The sequence below is a fragment of the Lissotriton helveticus genome, chromosome 1_1, assembly GCF_964261635.1.
Source record: "Lissotriton helveticus chromosome 1_1, aLisHel1.1, whole genome shotgun sequence".
NCBI lineage: Eukaryota > Metazoa > Chordata > Amphibia > Caudata > Salamandridae > Lissotriton > Lissotriton helveticus.
Window position 1 is genome coordinate 649,791,316 of NC_136057.1, and position 24,136 is coordinate 649,815,451.

The 24,136-nt window shown below is 43.4% G+C and overlaps 1 protein-coding gene across 1 annotated transcript in view; it reads right to left on the minus strand.

Annotated features, from left to right (window-relative positions):
* The window catches only part of HGF (hepatocyte growth factor), a 564,049-nt gene that overhangs the window by 189,707 nt on the left and 350,206 nt on the right, over window positions 1-24,136 (minus strand). The window lies entirely within an intron of this gene.

Here is a 24,136-nt window from a genome sequence, read left to right on the forward strand (position 1 = left end):
CCTTATGATAATTATTTCACTAGCTGTCCAGCTAGATGGTTAATGCTGTCTGCCTAGGGGAACATCTTCATAGACGCAACCTGTAATAAAGCTGTACATGTCTCAACATTGAGTACCTACTAAGATTGACAATATCTACTTGCAGAAATAATGAAATGATGTAGAATTTTCCTGACTAATTGAGCATTTTCTTTACACATTTATTTCTAGGTGACTACACCAGAGTAGCATCAGCAGGACCAGTGGAAAAGGGACTTTTTGTAGGGGTGGGTGAAGAATTCTGCTCTACTGTGCCCACTCTGTGCGATGTCCAGCAAAACTCTGTGAAGTGGCACAGAATGGTGTTTTTTCTTTGGAGCGACTTACCAACATTAAGTTGGCGAGCATTTGCGAGAAAGGATCATACGCTAGACCTCCTACTGGCGAGATTTCTCAACGTGGGTGGCGTGGCAGGTCCGTTGCTCACATTGAGGAAACAGCAACTCAAGTAGCATGTCTACTCGAGCAGCAGAAAGCAGCAGCGCCCTCTTGTTTGACGTATAGTGATGTTAGTGTTGATTTTACACTGCAGAAGAAACTCCTGGTGCTAAAAATCAGTTTGAGCAGTGCGACTTAAAAGAATCCGCCACTGCCAATACTCTACGGAGGGTAGTGTTTTTCTTCTGGCACTTCGCGGAGTGGAACTCCGCAAACGCTGCCCAGGGATATTTTTTGTTGCATTCCTTTCTAGGGCTGAAGAATACTCACTTGAACCAGAAGCATGCGGCACAAGGAAAAGTAATTTCCGATTTGAGGACAACTGGGGGACTAGAAAGATGTTTTACTATAAGTTCTCAAGATCTGTAAAATTGCTAAGAAACGGATACAGTGAGTGGCTCTATGATTTTGAAGGAAAGTATTTTTCTAAACAATTATTAAATCATTTCCTGAGAGCTATTGCTTTCGTTTCAGTGCTCTAAACAAACTGTGCTGCTGCCACCTGGTGTCTAATTTTTCAAATCCGAGGTAGTTCAATTGTGTGATTACATTTTACAATCCAAAAACTGCCTTTTATGCAAAAGACACCTCAATTAATTTTTTGTATCTTCTGATTTTTACATTACATGGCCGTCATTGTTGTGACATTTACTCTTTCAAAAGTTTACTATGTTTCCATACTGGCTGAGAAATGTTACGAGGTTCAGTTATTATCTGTTATCTTGTATCGGTTTTGAAGATCATGCATTACATGCAATTTTCTCTGAGGCAGAGTTGACTGCTTCGGTAAGGCTAGCAATGATAAATTTGGGGTTTCTAACAGAAATCTGTTTACTAGTCTGTTAAACATTATTTTTGACTATATGGAAGGTCGCCCACAGCTGCCACGACTTGGCTTTCATAGCCCGAACATCTGGATTCCTACAATGAGCTGGGAAAAGATATCTGTGCAGGAGCTGGTATGCGTTCAAATCAAATAAATATAATGTTCCTTTCATGTACCTTTCATCAGACAGACATGTTCTAAAATCCTTTCTCGAGTCTGCATATTGTGCTGCCATGATACATCTCGGTACAGGGCCAAATAATAACATGCATATTAAAATGTGTGTTTCAACTTAAGAAGTCTCATATTTCATACCTTCTTTCTGAATTAAATCTTACACTTCACTTAAACAAATTTCATAACACATACAAACAATATGCACAGATTTGGACGTAAATAATTCCTGCGAATTAAAAGATTATAATCTGGAAGAGCTCTGACTCTAGAGCCACATTCAGTGTGTTTCACCGATAGGGGCAATGAACTACCAAATAATATCTCTTCCTGTTTTTCTGTCTTAAAAATTGTAGGGCCATTAGGTTTGTTATTGATTAATGCAGCTATCTTTTTTTGCTACAGTGTAGTGAAAGCCGTTGGAGGTATCCAGTGTACGCATTTTCTATGTCAATATATTCTGTACTTTCAGTGTGGTGATCCACCAGGACTGGAGGTCCGTTCGAAAAAGATGGACAAGGATTCTGTTTGCCCAGCATTTGGACCTCTGTTTTTGAGCCATTTAGGCAAAAAGGACTGTCTTTCAGTGGAAAATGCGCCCCACACATATAGCAATTTTAGTCGGGTTAAAATGCACCTTTTCCAGGTGCACATGAAATTCTGTATCTCTAGCATACATTTGCTAGTTCATTTGATAATGCTGTGTAATAGGGCACATATAAATGTGAAAGGGCAAGCAGGAAAAAGAGTTCATTGTGGTGCTTCCATGTCATGTTTGTGATGATGATTATGTTGAACTAATATGAACTAGTACCCTTTGATTTCAGTGCAGACAATTCCACACCAGCCCAATGTCACAGCATATGGGGCTGTATTACATAATATCGGCCACAAAAATATTGTTGTACAATAAAAGTGCTGCAAAAATATTGAGAATCAAAAAATCAATTTTATGTGTGCATAATATAGAGTTTAAAATTCTATCCAACTAAAATAGCATGGCCCAAAATATTGATATTATGGGCACGATTAGGATTTTGGGTGGATCACCACCGACAAACTGTCGGTGGTGGTACACCTGACAGACATATTAGCGGTCTGACCGCCGAATTATGATGTGGTCATATTGACCAACGCTTCCATCATGCTCAAGGAGCCCGTCGGGGCGTCGGTCCGACTGTAATCCCTAAAATTGGGTCAGTGACTGCAGAGGCACCACTTTAGGGATTACGATATCCCATTCCCTATGTCTTTACATGGGGGCTACGACTGCCATGCAAAGGAAGATGGAAAGGAAATGTGGGGGTGCCTAGCAGGCCGCTGTCTCCCGTGGGCCTCTGCTATGAGACAAGGGGAGCACATGTGGTACCACCCATGTGGTACCACCCAAACATTGGGGGGTATTACACATGGCACACAGTGCATAGATGTTTGCAAAATGCCTTTTTGAATTCCAGCTTGTGCTGCAGTCCTTTTCCAGGTTGCAGCACAAGCCGCAATAGAAAAAGTCATTTTTTTGGCCACCTGCAGGCCAGTTGCATTGTAATTAGGCGGGTGGAACTGCAGACTGCATGTCGTGCAGTTCCATTCCTGCAGCGATGACTGTCATCGTTATCAGGCCCTCTGAACTTTAATTGCAATCGACATTACTCTAAATTAATTTCAAACTAAAACTACTTTGAATAATTAAATGTATTTAAAACTATATACAATTAGAAATAACATGTACACATTAGTGTATTCAATTAAATTAGACCTTTTTTTTAAACCTGTATACCTTTTAAATAATGTTATCGATTAATACAAATACATAATAAATTAAAATGAATTTACAACCCTCAAGCAGGTCTTAAATTAACCATATGATACTAATTTACATTAAAGTATAAAACACAATATAAACATGTTTACATATTAATACTATAGAAATATGTTCTGAAGCAATGTAACAAAAAGACACAATAGGTCCGGGATGTCCATATTTTCCTTTCCTGTTCTTTTTGGACGTCAATTGTTCGTTGTTATAGCCAACCCTATGTGAAGTCAGGCATACGCCCACCCACAATACCACTGTGCATCATTGCCATCTTCAAATTTTCTTTTCCCTTTTTCTGGTGACCAGCACTATTCTGAGGCTTACTATTAATCATTATATATCATTTTATATTTATAGTACAGTCTGACTTTTTTTCCACCCTTTGCATAATCTCCATCATTGGGGAAGCAGGGAGGGGTCGCAAGTGAAGTTATCTTTCTTCTTTTGCAGTGTTAACCTTTTCTTGATTCACATATTGTGCATACATTATATAGTGATATTACCTCCAAATGAGAGGCTGGGTTGAAGAGAGTGTGTTTAAGCAGGTATTTCAGCACTTTCTGGCCTACGTGTGCACCTCTGTTACCATGGATATCCACACAGTGAAGTTGAATGAATATGTGGATTGATGACCAGGTGGCTGCCAAGCAGATATTGTTCACAGACAACGTAAATGTTAAAGATAGTGGCTTTTCTATCAGAGTGTGCTCTTGGCTTGCTATCAAGTGATTTCCCAGCGTAACATTAGCATGTATGTATGTATGGTATGTACTTTTCATCTTTTGATGGGTTGTTTTGTGACATGAAAACCTCTGTTTGCCAATGTGAATGAGACAAATAATTAGTCCCTTTAAAAAACTGTTTTGTTTCATGCAGGTAAATTATAACCTCTATCCTCACATCTAGTGTGTGCAGTGCTTTTTATACATGTCTTCAGTAGTTGGAAAAAGTTTGGTAATTGTGTGAATGTATTGACATGGAAGACAGATATCACTTTCTGAATGTATTGTGGGTTCATCCTAATGACCACTCTGACCATGTGTATTTCCAGGTACTGTTTCTATATTGTGAATGCTTACAATTCACTAATTCTGTGTAGTGAGGTTAAGCAATGAGAAACAGTGTCTTCAATGTCAAGCGTTTGACGGTTGCTTTGTGTATGGACTTGAATGGGGCTTTAATCAATTGGGTTAGCACCATGTACAGGTTCCACCTGGGTGTGGGAGCTGACCTTGAATGTGCAAGCCGCTTTACCCATGTAGGAATCTTTTGGTAATTGCTGTAGTGAAGAGGTTCCTTCCTCTAGTACAGATGGTGTATGTAATTATTGCTGATAGGTGTACTATGATGAATGTTTACAGCAGATCAGCATTTATTAAATATGTTAAGTGCCCAATTATTGCAGGGTTCCATGCCAAGGTGAGTTTCAGAATCTCTTTCTTTCAATAGTGGATGAATGTATTCTACTTAGCTGCACACCATTTTGTGCTGTAGGTCTCCCAGTCCCCCTGAATATTTCCATGTGTCTGTGTGGTAGGCCAAGGCCACCGAATTCTTTGTCTCCAGGAGCAATGCTGCTAGATTCAAGCTGCATGGCTTGGGAGGTAAGTAATTTTATTTTTTTATGTAGTGCATTTTCCACTGAACCTGAAAACCATTTTAATCTGGACCTCTGTGGAGCTACAAAGATCGTATCACGGTTGTCTGTCTGGACTTATGACAAGAGGTATCTTTGGGGTTTGTGGAAAGACATTCACAAATTTCCTTTAACAGTCTATCAACAGGGCATTCCCTGGGGATTGGTGGTGTGGGCACCTGGTAGTAAGGAATTTGTACCTGTGCGGGTAGCAAACACTCCTGGAATATGTTCATTCCACCACCTCCTGGTCAATTTCCCACTCATGTGAAATGTTTCCTTTCTGAATAATCTATCCAATTAAACATTTTGATAACCTGGTAAGTGTGTGGCTCTCAGTAATATGTTTCTCTGTGTGATCATTTCCCCATTCCCTGTGCTAGCTTGTGTGGGACGAATTTTCACATTCCGTCCTGCTTGCATAATGGTATTTGTCTGTTTGCATCAGGACCACTCTTCCCTGATGTTCTTGTGAAATGCTTTTATGCTCCATTGATTGTGACAATTGGCATTGCAACCATTCTTGTATTGGTCACACATAGAGTCTGACAAAAGTAATTAGTGGGAGGCATGAGGCCGTCATACCCATTAATTTTGTCACTGTTCAAACTTTCAGATAATGTCCCTTCTAGTATGTGTGAACTTGCTGCAACTTGGCCAGAACACTCTTTTGTGTTTTGTTTCCTTTCGCTTTCACCAACTTGTGTTCCTCCTAGGAATATTTTCTTCTCGCCTTTACTGGCATTTCACATAGGTAGGGTACGCATGTGTCACTCGCCTTCTTAAGCATGGTACCAGGATTTCAAGGTACTTAATTAACCCTTTTGGTGCTGATATTAACACAAATAGAAGCTTTTTCATTGGTAATGCAAACTGATTTCCTCAACTTGAGGTATTTACCGTTCATGCTGCTAATTGGAATATGGAAGCAGGTATGCAGGTGCCCTTGAGGTCTGTGTTCAGCATGTAGTCCCCTTTTTAAAGAGTCGGTTGATTATCTTAAAGTTCTGTGTTCTTAATTCCTTTTCTTATGACTTGAGATTTAATGGTATATTTTCAAGCGCTATGCAATATCTGTGCTTCATGATGCTGCACGCCAATTTGTTGCAAGTAATTTTCTTTCACTCCTGCAGGAAATCTCCTCCAATAAGTGTTTCGTTTCAGTGGACCTTCATCAGATCAACATTTTGGGAGTGAGGCCAACTCTGTGGTGGTCTGGCTCCAGTTTCTGGGCCTACTTTGCAAGGGCTGCCTTGGTGTTATAGGATACTGCCACTGAATATGTATGTACTGGTGGTTGACTGTATATCCCAGGAATGATGTGTGTTGAGCTGACCCGCCATCATTCCCTTGTTCTTTCTGGTAGTGATAGCTGCTCTTTTGAAGGATCCTCAAGAACCCCATCTGCTGTATCACTGTCTTTTTTCATCTGTTGGGGAGCCATCCAATGCCACTCCAAGCAGACTTTCCAGAGTGAAAGGCTTGTTAATTATGGGTACCTGCACCTTCTGTTTAAACACAGAGGCTCTTAGCCATGAGGTTCCTCTAAGTGTGGAATCAGCGCTCATCTGCCATCTGGATGTATCAGCCTCATCCAAGGAACATTTCAGACAGTCATTGTCTATCATGTTTCCCTCTTGTATTACAGTTTTCTCTCTTCTTGTGCTGGTCTGGGGAGTGTTGCATCAATTCCTCTATCTCCTCCTGCTGTTAATGCACATACATGCTCAACAGGATATTGATGTTTGCTAATCACCATTGTGTGCCGGTGGAGTTCTCCATCTGAATCTCAACCATTACTAATTCATTGCTTTCTTTATCTGATAGTGGACTGGTAGATGCTAGGGCAATCACATTCTTTCTAGTCAGAGACTATCTTGGAGTCTGTTAGAGCATTAGTTTTTATATTTGTAGACCTGGTTAGTTGTGAAGTGCTTGACTTTTTTTCTCCACCCTGGGCATGACTGGTTTAGAACATGCCTCTTTCCCATGACTGAAACATGATGTGATAGTAGGAACACCTTGTTGTACTCCTTTACACTGCTTTTGGCTGTCTTATGGCGTGCGGACTGATGCTGTGGTCTGCCCAAATTCCACTGATGAAAGATTCCCACACATGTGGCATGTGACTTATGTGCCAGTCAATCACACAGCCTCGTCCCCGCAATGAACCAAAATGTATCCAATACTTCTGATCATTGTTTTTAGGTCTCGCATACGCAGCGCGCATGCACTGCATAGGAGGGGACCTCTTGGAAACTATCAGCTTTTTTGCCCAAAAACATGCACGCTTTCAATTGCAACGCGTGCACGTTTGGCGTTTCCCTTGTGGGAACAAGCTTTGGCAACATCTGTTTGTAATTATCTAGCAAACAGATGATGCCCCTGCACGCTCCCGCAAGGGAAACGCTGTGTGTGCCTCGGCCGCACTCCCCGAACCCTCCCACTTGTTTACCGAGCATCATGACATGCCTTGCGTACATTCAGTAGGACACCCAGTTTCACTTTGGAGCTCAACCGGGACAATGGCGGTCGTTTGCTTATGTGTGGAAGTGGAGGTGTCTAATCCACTAGTTTTCAACTACGTTGCTGCATTAGTATAATCCACCTGGACATATTCACCCCTCGTCATTGTGCGACATTTGCAAGTCTTTTAGGTGATTGTTTAAAACTGTATTTACACGTTGGCTACACTAACGAAAATAATATAGATAACGCAATACACATGTTTGGATATGTACTAGTGGAAATTTAATGCTTGTGGACTGGCACTTTTTTTCGATTGTTTTTATATAAATAAGAGATGTTTGAATCGAAAGGGTGAATGTTAATACGATTCTGAAATCAGCGTTTGTTCTGATTTGGGGACCTTGTAGACACTTAGGGCCAGATGTAGGTAATTTTTATTTACCGACCTCTTAAATACCGAGTCATACCGACTCGGTATTTAAGAGGTCGGTAAATAAAAATTCCGAGATGTAGGTAATTGCAGATGTGCAATTACCGAATCGGAAACAGTCGGTAATTTCCGATGTGGTAAATACCGACCAGTTAATGCCCATGCATTCCTATGGGCTTTGAAGCCCATAGGATTGATTGGGCATATACCGGTCGGTATTTACCACATCGGAAAATACCGACTGTCACAAGGGTGCAGGGGGTGTCACTTTGACACCCTCTGGCACCCCCAAAAGAGGCTCGGGTGCCATGTGGCAGGCATACCTGCCCTAAGGGCAGGTCTGCCTGTCATATGGCATAGGTGTGCATGCACACATGTGCATGCACACCAGAAACGGTATTTTACCATCAAGTAGTATTTGATGGTAAAATACCGATGTGGTACTGCTTGTGGGACTCAGAAGAGTCCCACCTACATACCAATTGTCCGGAATCAGTAATGATACCGACTCGGTATTTTACATACTCGGTAAATTTACCTACCGGTAAATTTACCGAGTCTGTAAATTACAGGTACCTACATGTCAAATTGCTTTTACCGGGTGGTAACGGCCGAATTCGGCCGTTACCACCCGGTAAAAGCCTACCTACATCTGGCCCTTACTGATTTACCAAGGTGCCCACCCCACCATTGAGACAAAGTGCTTATTTAGTGTCAATGCAGCAGATTAGAAGCTTACTGGAGTGTTGATTTTCGCAGTACAGATTTCAATTTAGTTGCACTTTTCGTAGGCGTTAAGGACACTGGAGGGAAATGATTGTGCAACCTCGTATTATAATAAGAAATAAAATACCCCTTGATAGTTGAAAGGCTATTTATTGCATGTATTATGCTATGCTAATTGGATTTATAAAGCGTAGCTTATCACTAAAAGGGTAGGCATGCGCTAGAGCCTCAGATTTCATGAACCTCAGAGGTCATGACCTTGTAGAGAACGTGCATTTATTGCCTTGTTCCTCTTTTTTAACGGATTTTTACATATAAATACAGACTGAAATCTATATTTACTTTGTCTGTATTTATATTTAGAAACGGAAAAATACTACTAAATTTTGCGACGCTGCCTTCCAGTATTTTGCCTCCAACGTTCCAAATAAACAATGCTGCTGTCCCGTGTAAAAGGCAGTTCTTTACGTTTCTGTGTTTAAGCCTCTGAGCACAGGGGGGGGGGCGTAGACACTACCCGCAGTCTAGTAAGAAGGGGTGAATAGGGGAAAAAACAACAAAGCCTCGTTATCTAGTGAATGGTCTTTTTAAAGACCTGTGAAGTACTCGGGTGCGGCTGGCCGTCAATCACACTTTGAGATGTTTATCAGCATGTAGCTAAATGCCATCATATGTCTATACAAATTTCACATGCACTTTTAAAGGCACATTTCTCAATGAATTAATATGAAACGGAGGCCGCACAAATGCCCATTGTTTGAATAGCATGATAAGTGCAACCTAACGTTGGGGTGACATCCCTCATAAAAATCGGCAGCGAGTCCATTTATCACGTCCAATGCGTTTTTTTCTCATTTTTTTTTTAACATTTATCTACCGTGCTGAAGCGCATATGCTCAGCTTGAGCAAAAACATTCCTCCAAATAAATAGCACCACCAGTGTGTCGTGTCATGCACATCCTTCTTGGGGCAGAGGCACGCATGCCGGTGTTGTCACACATCATCCTTTGGTTATTTAACAGGCGCAAGAAGCAGAGCTGGCGCTTGGTATCACAAGACACTTGCTCTAACATAATAGGGCGTTATTGTATTGGCTGCTTAAGGTGGATTCCATCCTGTGAGGAGAGAACCTGTGACCGAAGGTTACACTGTAGTCTCGGCAGCAGACACGCAGCTTACTGAGCTACCTCAACACAAACTCAAATGGATACTGGTAGTAAGCCATGTTCACGTCAGCGGGTTGATGAGCTCCTGATGAGCTCCTAAACCGTCCTCTGGACTCTGATGCGTCGCATCTCTGTGGCCTCAAAGGCTCTGTGCCCTGAATGGCGAATGCCACAGAGAAGAGTACGGAGTACGGGGTGGCCATTGCTCCCACTGAGGTCCCTGGAGATCTCTCAACAGCTCCCTGCTGGTCCGTGTGTTAGATTTGCTGATAGGCAGATGCTGGCAGGGCTGGGCAACCGCTTTGCGGTCATGTAAGGGGCCCTGGCCATCCCTTTCAGAGAATGAGTGTCCTGAGAAGACTGTCTATCCCCGAGGGGTCTGTCTGCCTCTGATGTCCTGGAGATTTCCTGGAAGACCACCCTCTACCCTTGCCCTGACACCGGGACATCACACTTTTAACAAAGGGCACAATGGAGCTGCCCACGATCAGAGGGGAGACCAGTCTGTAATCCACACTGCGGCCAGGAAGGTGTCTGGGAGGAGGGCGCTTAACACACAACCCTCCAGGCCCCTGCTCTTGGAATGCACATCTGGTGATGGTCCCCACCGCCACATCTGCATTTACAGTCTCCAGGGTCATTAACATATTTACACTTTTTTAACAAAATTGTCCAACAAAAAGACTTTGGATATGTCTCGAATGGGAATCTGCAGGTGGAGTGGGGATTTGCACAGCCCAGGGGGAGCGGTGAAACACGTCAGCCCGCAGGGTAGAGTCTTCCGTGGTAAAGACCATGAGCATCCCAATGAATCTGAACACGAGGAGGTAGCTTGTGCACAGGTTCAAGCACTGGCAGTTTCTGTTCGGCCTTTCATCCTTCAGAGGCCACATGAAAGGTTTGGTCCGTTGTTATTGGAGTCTTAAATGGCACACTATTGCCCTGGGTTCTGCTGGCACAACAGTCCTGTAAGCAACTGGGACCTATATGCAATAAAACGAAACCTGAAAAGTTTTTCAGAGAATTGTAAAACCATAGGTGGCGTGATGTGTTCTAAGCTCTGCGGGAAGGCAGCCTTTAGTAATCAAACTTTGGTCCAATTCTCAAAATCACGTCTGTTTTGAAAAAAAATTGAGTGCACCTTGCATATTATCCTACAAAGTCACTGGACTAGTTGAGAAGTGATATATATAAAAAAAATGATTTACAAAGCTAATCCACCTGAGTTTAATATGGCAATGCACGCATTAGCATAAGAACGATATCTACAGTAGCAAACCAGCACGAGTATACACGCATGGAGTTGTAAAGGCGAAAGAGGAATAGTCCACTGGGCTCAGCCAAGGAGAGATTGTATATTGGCGGCTGTGCTTTTAACCCAGCTCTAAACAAGCATTGGCAAAGCCAATAGGTTGGGATTGCATTTGAGTCCTGACTACAAAACTTAAAAGGCCTGCTGCAGCGAAAATAAGTAGAAAACAATGATGTTCTGTATCTGTGGAATTAAGAATGTAAAATATGATGCTTTAGTGTGCTTCTGAGATGTGAAGTGGTCTCTTCTGCATTTCTAAGCATGCACTCTATAAGAGGCACTATCATCAGTTGACAGAAATACTGCAGGTATAGTACACCTGAGCCGTCAAGCCAGACCGAACAGGTTATTACACCAACTTAACAGAACTAGCATTTGCAATGCAATAGGTCTCGCATTATTAAAGTTTGAGCTATTTGTGTTGTATTATTTAGGAATGCCAATAGCTCAAACTTTAATAATGCGAGACCTTTTGCATTGCAAATGCTTGTTCATTTTGGGGTGAAACTCTCGGTAGGCCGCTGCGGAAAGAGGTCTATTTATCACAGGAAATGTACCCGATTTTGGAGCAAAACCTATCAGTAAATGTCGCAAATCGTCTGTTTTCATGTGAAACGCACATGGACTTTGAACAGAAGCTCCGGTGTTGGGCCCCAAAGTGTCTACTGTCACTGGAAATTCACCCTGACTTGAGAGTGAACCCCAATCGAACGATTGAAATCCCTCCCCTACCCAACACACCACTCACCTATCTCCCCAGGATGGCAAGGGCTGCAGTGAGTCTGTTGTCACGTGAAATGCACCTTCATTTGGGGTAAACCCCCATCGCACACTGGATATGTGACGCAGCAAGCATGTTATCACGTAAAAAGCACCTTAATTTCACTCTGTCACAACCGGTGTTTATGTCCTACAGCCTCCTTTCTGTGTCAATATAAATAAATGTGGAAAAATACTAGTTGTTGCGTCGTCTTTTGCTTGTCGCAAAAATAAATGTGGATAAATACAGATAAAATGCCCAAAAAATAAATATGGATAAATACAGACGGAAACGACAAAAAAGTAAATACCATAACACCGGGAGCCCTAATTATATATTTACATTACACAATGCAGCCCATTGTACATGGCTGTTCAGTATTGCTTGCCCAGTTCTGCTGACCAAAGAGGGGTTGCACACCTTGGCATCACCTCACATTATTGTTGGCCGGGAAGTAAGAGGTTTTGCTATTCTTACATTGAATAAGTAATGCATTTGAAGGCTAATCGTTTTACAGTGCACCAAAGTTTACTGTAGAAAGCATGTTATCAAAGTGTTTTGTGTTATATTTCAAAAGACTACTTGTATCATATATTGTTTTACTACAGCAGGCAGCTACTTTATTTACATGTGAAACTGGTCATTCCACCTTCATTTTCATTGAGTACACCTTTGTCTTCACATTTTAGCATTTTATCAGCGCATTTGTGATTTTTGAATGGGTGTTTCTAGGCATCACCCAGAGTCGTACCTGCCTCTTTAATGGACTGCAGACATTGAAATCTTGGTTGTTTGTCCCATACCCAGCCGATGTGTGTGTTATGTGTTGAGGGTGTGCAGACTATCTTGGACCACGTGAGCCAGCGTGTTTTTGGTGAGGGTTCATGTCCAGGGGCGTAGGAGACACTAAATTTCTGGGGGGGACAGGGACAAACTTTTGGACTTTCCAGTGCACCGATTCAAATCGACCATTGTCTAGGAACCATACACTCCGTTAAAAGAATACAATCGCATAGTTTTGTAGTGGAACATTGATAAAGGCAGGCATGTAGTCACAGTTTGCAAGTATGCTTCGATTCACAAAATAATTAGACCAAATGTGAAAAAACATGTTTTTGAATCTCACATCTTCATGCACACAGTAAACAAAGATGGGACGAAAAAAGAAGAATAAACTGAATGCTCTTACGACATGTGCATGATTGTGAGGGACTGTACAATTTACTTGTGAGGAAGCACATCTTTAACAACTGTCAAAATCAGCAACTGCACCAGTACATGGTGGACTCAGATCTGACCTCTCCCCAAGTATTGGTAAAGAAGGCAAACTAGTGGGTCTGTACCAGAGTGCAACAAATATACTTGCACCTCTCACAATAGCTATAAGTTCCTTATATCTGAGGTCACTGCACTTAAAAACTATGTCACCCCTAAGGTAGGCAGGATGCTTGGTTCCAAATGTGAGGGTGCCCCTACATGAGAAAGACACCCCTACAGGCCCCGGAGTTGATTCTCCAGGCTTTGGAAGAGCAATCAGCCATTTTAAGGTATATAGTGGACATCAGTTATTATGAGATGTCTAATTAAATACCGGCTGCACTGAACCGGGTCATGTTTTTTATCAAACGTGTTGGAATCATACCCCAACACTGACTCTGGTGCTAAAAGAATGATCCCAAGTACTGGAGGCTCCTTAGATGACTTCCCTGTACTCCAAGTAACAGCCTTTTCGGGGTCTGCCAGCAACCTAGTGCTGCTGACCACAGACACGATTCTGCCCTCCTTCTCCGGAGCTGAACTTGAGCAAGGGAAGATAGAGCAATAGGTTTCCTGTCACAGGGAGGTGTGATCAGCTCCCAGAGAGGATTTATTATATTGGCCTGGGGTGGGGCACTTGCCAGTGGCACCAGACTACTTTGAAGGGCCATATTTGTGCCTGCCTTGCATACTTCTATTTGAGACAGTCCAGGAACCCCTGGTTTCCACTCTGGTGCAAAACTGGACAAAGAAAAGGGAAGTATCCTTCCCTCTGTCCAGCCCCTCCTCTGAAGGGACCCCCGAGCCATTCCAACCCTTTCCCTAGGGTACTTAAGGGTGCCCCCGTGGGTAGGTCCTCAGATTCTTTGCGGAACAAGACTCACCTCTGAAACCAGGACATTCTTGTACCATTTGGGCACTTGGACTTCGTCGGACTTTGACTGGACCCGAGACTGCATCAAGGAAGACTCCTGCTGTTCCTGGTCTCACTGTTCTTCAAGTCTTCTGCGTCGTCTGTGTCTGTGCATCAGTAAAGTTCTCCAGAAAGCCTTTGGGCATCAAGGACATCCGATGTAATCTCCCTTGGCGTGAAGGAGTCACTCCACTGCATCTGCAGGCACCGCAACAAAGCTGACCGGTCTGCTGCTCCTGTCATCCAACGGACTTCCCGCAGCCCAGCAACACAGGAAGTGGTTCTACAGCCCCTAGAGGCCTGACCTCTCTTCTCTGCAATTTTGAGGACAGTATAGCTCATCGAAGCCGTTGGTATCAAACTCATGTGCACTGCGATGAATTGCTGTTGCCAAGGCTTGTTGGCTCTGCACTCCAGAGATATTGGGCTGCAAGACGATTCACCCTCTAGCACGTCATCCCTCAAAGATCAACATCCTCACTGCATCCTCTGCACCGTGGGCCTCCATCTTTTGTGACCTGCCTGAGGACCTCTTGCAACTCCTGTGCCTTTGGCATGTGGGTCCTTTCAAGGGTCTTCCTTTGCTTCAGTGGGCTCCCCTGCTTGCTCAGGGCTTGCTCTGACTCTCCTGCACTTGGTGAGTCGCTTGGATCTTACTGGTCCCAATGTTTGCATCTTTTTGCTTTCTGCGCTATTTGCGGCTACCAAGGCTTGTTGGTCCTCCCGCTAGACACCGATCACGTGAACACCGACACCCAATATGGGACAGCTAGTGCATGGCTCCTGGTCTTCCTCAGCATATCCTGGTCCACGCAGCTGCAGAAACACGGTCACCGTCTTCACTCTTGAACTTCCCACCATCGGTAGGGATTGTGCTTCTGTGCCTCCTGGTCACTTCTGAGTGGCATAGACTCTATCCCCCTCTGCTTGCAGGTTCTCGTCTTCAAAAATCCATTATTGGATTCCACCAGACTCCTTCACATGCTTCTTCAGAGGAATCTTATTTGAAGTCTTCCTTTGTCATCTTTGGCAGGTTCCGACATCAATTCATCCCTATGCACCCGGCTTTCCTGGTGCAGATAACCTGGTTCCTGTGGCATCCATGGATTGGGATGACTCTCCAACCTCCCGAACTTCAAAAGGGTTTCTTCGGGGTCCTCTGGGAAGGGTCCTTCTTCTGTAAAATTACAACCGCGACTTCTCCATTTACTTCCATCGGTCATGTGGCTGTGTTTCTACTCTGCACACAGCCCCTTGAGGTTCATGGATACTTACCTTGGGTAGTTCCTTGTGTCTCCATCTCCTATGAGTTTTCTGGTCCAAGTCCTGTTCTCCTTGAAGTTTGCATACCACTTTCTTCGCATATGGTTTGGTCTTCCCCTGGACACCAGTGTAGATTTGTGCTACTTACCTCATTATTTTGAAGTATTCTTGTGTGTATTGTTGATATCTCTGGGTAGGAGATATACCAATGTGTTAGTGATTGTGTTGCATAATAAATAGCCTTATTTTTATAACCATTGTGTGGTTCTTTTTCATCTAATCTACACAGTTGATTAATTGTGGTAAAACAAGCTGCTTTACACTCCTTCAAGATAAGCCTGAATGCTTCTCTCCACAGCTACCACTTTGAGATCTTTATATGGTTATTAAAGACCACTAAAATCACCATAAGGGTTGCCTGTATGAGTGCACGGTGCATCCCTCCAGAGAGTGTGCACCATATCCTAAGCCTGCCGCCCACAACCGCCAACACCAGTTCTCTAATATACATCTCCCAACAGGGCACAAGTCCTAAAAAAAAAGTGGTGGACTCGAGGCCCAGCAGCTAGTCTAAGCAGCCGTGCACCCTTGGGCTTCTGACAACAAGCCCGAGGGCCCTCGAAGGAGCAACCCTCTGATACAGGAGAGGAACAGCACGGGCCTTCACCAGAGCATACATCACAGGAAATTGAGGCAAAGCACTGCGGCTAAAAACACAGCTCCTGGTGGAGAAGTGTGGCTCAAATGGTTAGAGCGGCAAACCCTGATGCAGAGGTCTGGCCCCAGGACCAGGGTTCAATACCCGCCTTGGCGGGTCGTGGGCTCAATTTCCTCTGACCTGATAATTCTCGCCTCGGTGCCTATTCTAATCATGGGTCCCACTCTGCGACTCTGGGCAATAGCTTGCTTAATCTCCACAACGGCCCCAAAAGCGCTGGGATGCCTGGTTTCACCCTGGGGGTGCCCAGGAGTGGACACTTACAGGGAAAACGAGGAAGGGTTCCTAAGCGGTATACGGACAGCGCCGGGACACTACCTCAGGGAAGTAGCTGTGCGCTCTATAAATACCGGTACATTTACATTTACATTTACATTTTGGTTTGAACAAGCCTTCCTTGTCTCGCCGTTTTTCATGCCTGTACGTTTTATTGTGAACGGTCTGCTTGTCAATGTTTTTACTTAACAGCCTGCCCCCTTTACACCACTATTCTGATCCATACTGTCTTACTTTACAGTGGTAGACAGTCTGCCTGTGCCTATTTACACTGCTCTCCTGCTACCAGAGGCCTATCAGTGTGTCATGGACCCCAGTGAAAGAAAGAAAATGGGCCCTTCAGGCCAGTGGGTCCCAGCAACCCTGTGTGCTGTGTACAGTATGCCCTCATCACTCTTTACACTACTCTTCTGGTTTACAGCCTACTTGTGGGTCTACACTGGTATCCCTTATATGCAGTCTATTTTTGACCCTCTTTACACTGATGTCGCTTGTCTTCATTTAGACTGCTGCTCTGGTGCGTACAGTCTGCCCTGTATCATTTTTCCGCTACTGTCATGGTGTGTAGTCTGGTATGGACTTTTTTTATGCCGCTTTCATGCATATACAGTCTGCCATCCAACAAATTCAAGTGGCCAGGATACCAGATGTGGCCTAACGTATAGAGCTTCTGACTTTCCAACTGGGCACTCAGGTTAAAGTCCCAGCGCTGGCTCACTATGCTCTGACTCTGGGCAAAGCATTTAATTTCCCCATACCTGGAAAAAAACATGAATCTGACTTGTGTACTATAATCTAGGGTTCACATGAAGCACTGTGATCCCCTTCGGCCAGGTTTGCGCAATAAGAAAACTACAAAAGTGGATAAAATGGTAGGTGGACACCCTGGGGCATGTCTGAGTGCCCAGACTTCCCCTCGCAAGCCAGGACCTTTGTAATACAATCTAGCCTTTCTAGCCGCCAGTAACAGGCCTGCCACCCAGGCATTGTCTAAGCAGGCAGACTGTTAGGCTATTAGGCAAAATGTTACTGCTAAGAAAGCATAGCAACCGAACATATCCCCCTACTCAAGAAGCCACTTTCCATCCATTTCACCACTGGGCATCTGTGCTCCTTTGCTTCGTGAAGCTCTGATACACAAGGGCCTAACCTGCTAATTCTTTGTCTTTGTGTCTTACAGAGCATCAGATGTCATTTTTTTGCCTTTCATTCTAGAAGTCTCATTGGTTTAAGCACCGTGCACTAGCTGTGCTTCATGCAGCCTTGCACCTGTCACTGTGTGTGCCGCACAATGCCTTTCAGCAGTGTGCACCTAATGCATTCTGGGCACCTCTTCATATTCCTTTACTTTGTGTGCCTCTAGCCTAAATACCTTTCTTGTTTTCAGGAATGCAGTAAATAGCACATTTTAAATCTTATGTGCTCAGAGCGCCATGAATCTGAGTCCCTTAATAAGCATTACACCACCATTGTTTTCCCGCATAACTCAAAATAAAAAAGTTTGTTGGGGCACCCACACAGATGGTCGCACTGGGCGCAACCAACTCTAAAGCTGGCCCTGCAGTCAGCAATCAACAAACTTCAGCAACGGTGGCAAGGGAGAGGTGTTAAAACAATCCTGTAGCTTTTGCTGCATAACAAAAGGGAAGGTCACAGGTCAAGTACAGGGCCATTAGCACGTCAAAGCACTCGCGCTTTGATATATTAATGGCCCTGCCACAGACAGGGGAGAGAGGGGAAATTCTTTCGTCCCTTCACCCTTGCCCCCGCGTCCCCCCCACTACAAAATCTGGGGGGGATATGTCCCCCCTGTCCCCCACACTTCCTATGCCCATGTTCATGTCTGTTACTTATTAATGAGCTATTTACAACAGTACCGCAATCTTCAGGGAATTTTGATCACACAACTCCTGAGTTTTACTAAAGTCATGTCTTTTATAGAAATGTTTTTTTTTCACAAACGACGTTAAATATGCACGAGTGAGACAAACGGTGTATACACACAAAGCGAGTTGCTTCACCAGTAGAGTCAACAATCCGATCATTTGTATTACACAAGTGATTCCACCAAGGCATTGGCGGTACTAGCAGAGTTAACGCGGCATACAAACAAGCACTGGCATAGCCAATAGGTCTCGCCTTTGGGACATTATAAGTGTTTAGCCATGCAACAGTTGATGTTGCACCAAGGATATTGGACTGCATAATTATTTACTTATAACGTCCCAAAGGCGAGACCTATTGGCTATGCCAATTCTTGTTCATGACTGTTTCGAACTTCATTCATTTTTTCATATTTTTCTTTACACTTCAAAGACAGCTTGATTCAACATTCTTTTCAAATGCCATATACCCGCCTATGCGCTTAATTATGAACTGAATTTAAGGAACTGAAATACATTCTATGGAGGACATTTTAATAATCTGCGCACATAATATTTAAGGATTCTTTTATGGAACTCGCTAACTTTACTATTGAAATATGTGAATTCACAAAATGTTTCATGGATACTTTGTTCGTGGAGTTTTTATTGATTGTGGGAAGCCGTTCGTGGTGAGGGTGGGATTTATTAGTGTGTGGGTGTATTAGGTATCCACATTTAATGGTAGTATTACTCCGAGCTAAGGGAGGAAAATATATTTCTTTAAGGATTTGAATAGGCACTGTGTCACGAGGCCAGAGCCACACCTTTGTAGGAGTTTAAAAGCAGATGGTTTTCGCGTGTGGGCTTTCATATGGAGATGTTTGGGAGATGAGTCGGTAACGAAGGTGGCTGGAGGGACTACGGAGGAAGTGAATGGGCAGCTGGGCATGGCTTGCAAGGTAACGATTTTTAGTTGATCGGGGTTGAGAATGAAGGAGGTCTTTTTAGCACTAGATTTAAGATGGACATTTCCGTTTGTAGAGGGTAAAAGGTTGCATCTGAAATCCTCACAAGTTTGTTTATGTAAATGTTTGGGGGTCGGAATTAGTCATAATTCATGGAGCATTTAATTTAGGATTGGGAATTTTTGTATCACGAAGGCAAGGAGTCTCTCATCCTCATTTTCACTTGTGGCGTGATGGTTTTTTAATTGTACTAGGCTTTCTCAATTGCATTAGGTTTAAATACATTACAATTACGTTTTTTAAAAATAGAACGCATGATAAGGGGGTCACAAGGGCAGTTTAGATGGGAGTACAACAGAATATTTATGTTTCTTTGTTCATTGCAGTTCACCCTGATGAAGGCCTATAGAGCCCGAAATGCATTGGGTCACAAAAATGAGGATACCCAGAATTAATCTGATTCCCACGTGCCAATTTCAAGACCTGGATAGGCAAACAAATGGCATTTGAAGAAAATGTGGAATTAAGCTGTCTTTGACGTGTTAAGAAAAAAATGAAAACACAAATGAAGTTTGAAACCGTCAATAAAAACAAGGATCAAACGTGAAGCATTGGATACATTTTATTTCATTGGGGGAAAAGGCTGTGCGACTTAAGTCACGTGCCACATGTTTGGGAGTCTTTCATCGGTGGCATTTGGGGCAGACCACAGAATCAGACCGCACGCCATAACACAGCAAGAGGAAGTGAAGGAGTACAACGAGGTGTGCATTCTATAACATCGTTTTTCATATTATTAAACTCAGTCCCGATGGCAGTTTGCACCCTGATGAATAAAATGGAGAAATAAGGAAAGCTTTGGAAAGCATATAGCAGCACTTCTAAGACAACAGGAGCATATCGATTATTCAAAACGGAGTCCATGCGATTAACTGCGAACTGCATTTAAGGAACAGAAATACATTCTATGAAGGACATTTAAATAATCTGCGCACATAATATTTAAGGATTCTTTTATGGGACACGGTAACTTCACTATCTAAATAAGCGAATGCACAAAATGTTTCAAGGATACTTTGTTCGTGGTGTTTTTGTTGATTGTGGGAAGCCGTTCGTGGTGAGGGGGGGGTTTATTAGTGTGTGGGTGTATTTGGTTTGTACATTTAATAGTAGTCTTACACCAAGCTGAGGGAGCAAAATATATTCTTTAAGGATTTGAATAGGCACTGGGACACGAGGTCAGAGCCAAACCTTTGTAGGAGTTTAAAAGCAGATGTTTTTCCAAGTGTGGGTTTTCATATGGAGATGTTTGGGAGATTAAGCAGTAGCACAGGTGGCTGGAGAGAGTACGGAGGAAGTGAATGGGTTGCCAGGCCGGGTTTGTAAGGTAACAATGTATAGGTGTTTGGGCTTGGGTATGAAGGAGGTCTTTTTAGCCCTAGATTTAAGATGGGCATTTCCGTTTGTAAAGGGTAAAAGGTTGCTTTTTTAATCCTCACAAATTTGTTCACGTAATTGTTTGGGGGTCGGAAAGAGTCATAATTCACGGAGCATTTGATTTAGAATTGGCAATGTTTGTTTCAAGTAGGCACGGGGTCTCTCATTCTCATTTTCTTTTTCACTTTTGGCATGATTGTTTTTTTTTTATTGTATTAGGCTTTCTCAATTGCATTAGGTTTAAATACAATATAGTTACGTTTTTTTAAAATAGAACGCATGATAAGGGGGGTCACAAGGGCAGTTTATATGGGAGTACAACAGAATATTTAATATGTTTCTTTATTCATTGCAGTTAACCACTGACGAAGGGCTGTAGAGCCCGAGATGCATTGGGTCACAAACATGAGGCTACGCGTAATTAATCTGATGCCCACGTGCCAATGACAAGGCACGGATAGGCAGGCATATGAAATTTGAAAAAAATGTGGAATTAAGCATTCTTTGAAGTGTAAAAAAAAAATGAATGAAGTTTTAAACAGTCAATAAAAACAATGATCAAATGTGAAGCACAGGATACATTTTGGTTCGTTGCCGGGACGAGGCTGGGCGACTACCTGGCACGTAAGTCACGTGCCACACGTTTAGGAATCTTTCCCCTGACTAACGTTTGGCATCATAGGAAGGTATTGATTATTTGTCTGTGAAGAAAATAAGGTTTATGAAAGAAAACATACTTACATGTGATTCTCTTAAAATGTTAAAATTGCACACAAAATGCTTCAGCTGCCCTATTATTTATCGAACTGCGTATGGAAACATAATTTGAGTCTAATGATCTCCAGAAGCATTAGGTAATGTCTTCTTCTGGTGAGCTTGTGCGCAGATCATGCTTTCGCTACAGGTTCTTCAAGGTGTGTGAGCTACATCATGGTCATATCTTTCTTCATCTTCCTAGAGCATTTCTAGGTATTGTTAGTCAGAGATTGCTGGTGGGTCTAAGATGACCTGCTCTTCATCCAGAGTCTAACTCTCCTCTGTTCTTGCTGGTATTCTAAACACCTTAAGGATTGCATCAAACTCTTTTTTCTTCTGCAGAAGGACACCATTGCGGCCTCCAGGCAATGCGTCTTCTTGCAATCTCAGGCCCTATGGCTTGGCAGCAATGGTTGCAAATTCTTTCTCTTTTAGGTTGATGTCTCCTGCCCCATTGACTCCTTTTAATCTCTTCGATCTAAGTCCCCTTTTAAAGTAAATTCCGGGTGGGAAGGTTTCCCTCCAGTAGTGTCTTTGTGCTTTGACCCGTGAGATCTGTGCTTTTGATTTCCCTTCATTTACTTTCGGTTTTTGTGGCAAAAGTGTTGTCAAGAACCTTGAGTTCAAGGGTTTTGGCTCAGTCCCTGAGACATTGCTGACATGTGTTTAGTCATCACTTGTGGATGCTTCATTTCGTTACCTTTTCATCCTTGACCCCTCTCCCTGAGCCACCTCAGTTTCCTCAAATGTTTCTTCATTCTTCAACAGTTCTAGAAGGAAACCCTGTTTTGATTATTCTGTGTCTGCATCATGGCCTAGTGTGTCCATCTGTTTATACCTTACTTTAAGAGTTCTAGGGAGGAGGGCCAGGGGGAAGGGACCCTGCAAGGGGCCCCCCAAAGTCAGTTTCCAACAGCCAATCTGTGTTGGAAATACCGACATTGATTGGCTATGGGAATGTCGACGGCGGAAACGCCGTCCTTAAAGGATTATTGTGCAGTCCAGACTGACCTAGGGACTCCTTGAGCCCATCGTAACCGAGTCGGAGTCCCCCGCTGGGTCGGAGTTTAAACCCACCATGTCAGTCGGGAAGCCTCGACCAGCAGTCGGAGGCTTTCCAAGTGACGTTGTAATTAAGCCCATACTGTTGCTAGCTCCTTTAACTCTCTCTGTATCAGAACAAATCTCATTCATTTCAGCTATAAAATCGCAGTCTAGAAAGGAAATATATACAGAAAGATACATGTTAAGAACATACTTTGTAGTTTCTCTGAAGAAATTGCTTGTCATTTGGCATTCTGATTTCCAACAAGTGTCAAGCAGATATAGTAAAATACAAGAAAGGCCTTTTTTTGTGCTTATTTTCCAATTAACTCCATCAAAGTAATCTGGTGGTGTTACCCCTACTTTCAGAGCAACTGTATATATTTAGACATATTACGTGTTTTAGTGCTTTTACTGCATAAAATATAGAGGTATGAAACCCCACATTTTACAACAAACGGTGTAATATGGGGAATAGCACATGGTTGCCTGTGGATTATGCATTTCATCATTATGCATATATATATATATATATATATATATATATATATATATATATATATATAGATATATATATATATATAGATATATATATATATATATATGTTAGACCTGACACCTTTTGGCGTGGTTCTTCCCCCATCTTTTTGCCTCTGACTCATGTGTTTTGATGCTGTGCTGGATTTCGTTTTTGCTGATTTAGATGTTTTGGACACTCTGCCACTGCTGATCAGTGTCAGAGTGTAAGTGCTCCTTCTGTAAATTGTGATATTGATTGAGTATACCTAATTGGCATATTTGTATCACCACGAAGTCCCTAGTAGAAGGCACTGTGTGTGCCAGGGCTGGTGATGACAAATGCTACTAGTGGGCCTGCAGCGCAGATTGCGCCACCCATATGAGTAGCTTTAAAAAGGCGACTCAGGCCTGCCAGCGCAGGCCCTGTGTGCAGTCAGTGACTGCCATGTCAGCCTGGCCAGTGTCCCCACTGGCTAGGCCTAATCCTTCCCTGTCTGTGCACATCAGTCACCCCTATGGAAGGCTCAAGGTACCCCCCTGGGCAGGGTGGAGTGTATGGATAAGGTAGAGCATGTGCTAGTGCAGGTACTATGCTCTGGTAGTGGGCTACAGCCATTTTGTGTGCTCACCGCTGTAAGGCTATCTTGCTCCATAGAGTAACATGGAGGGGGGCTAGGCCCATGTGATACCAGCCTCTCTCCCCATAGGAACAAGATGGGACATAAGTGAAAGATATCCCTGGACTCAGAATTTAATGACACATCTTTTAGTGAAGGGTGTTTTTAAATCCTGTGTTGGAGAATAGCACTTTTAGAAAGTGGCTGTTCTCTTGTCTAAACCTTTCTGTGTGCCTGGGTTTGTGGAATGTCTGCCTGGTCTGGATGTGACAGGAAGGGGCTGCAGAGCCCCAGAGGAGAGGGTCGGAGCCATCCCGGGGATGAAAGGGCACATCTGCCTGCTTGGGAGGAGGGAGGAAGGAATGCCAGATAAGTGCTGGGCTGTGCCTGCCTACCTCCCCCACATTCGCTCTCTCCTGGTGGTCAACTGACCCCACTGGCCCTGAAGCTGACAGGAAGAAGAAAGCCAGAGACACCTCAGTGCTCCGCAACCCCCAGAACTGGTTTAGACTGGACCCAGGGCCTCCATGCACAAAGAACTTCAAAGACATTGGGGGGTATAAGGAAAGGACCCCTGTCTGCAGAGAAGTAGATTCTGAAATTCTGCAAGCAAGAAGGAACCCTCGCTGGAAGGAGGACAGCTAGAGAACTGAAGGAAGACTGCCTTGCTGTGTGCTCTAAGGGCTGACTTGTTCTGCTGTCCACCTGGAAGCT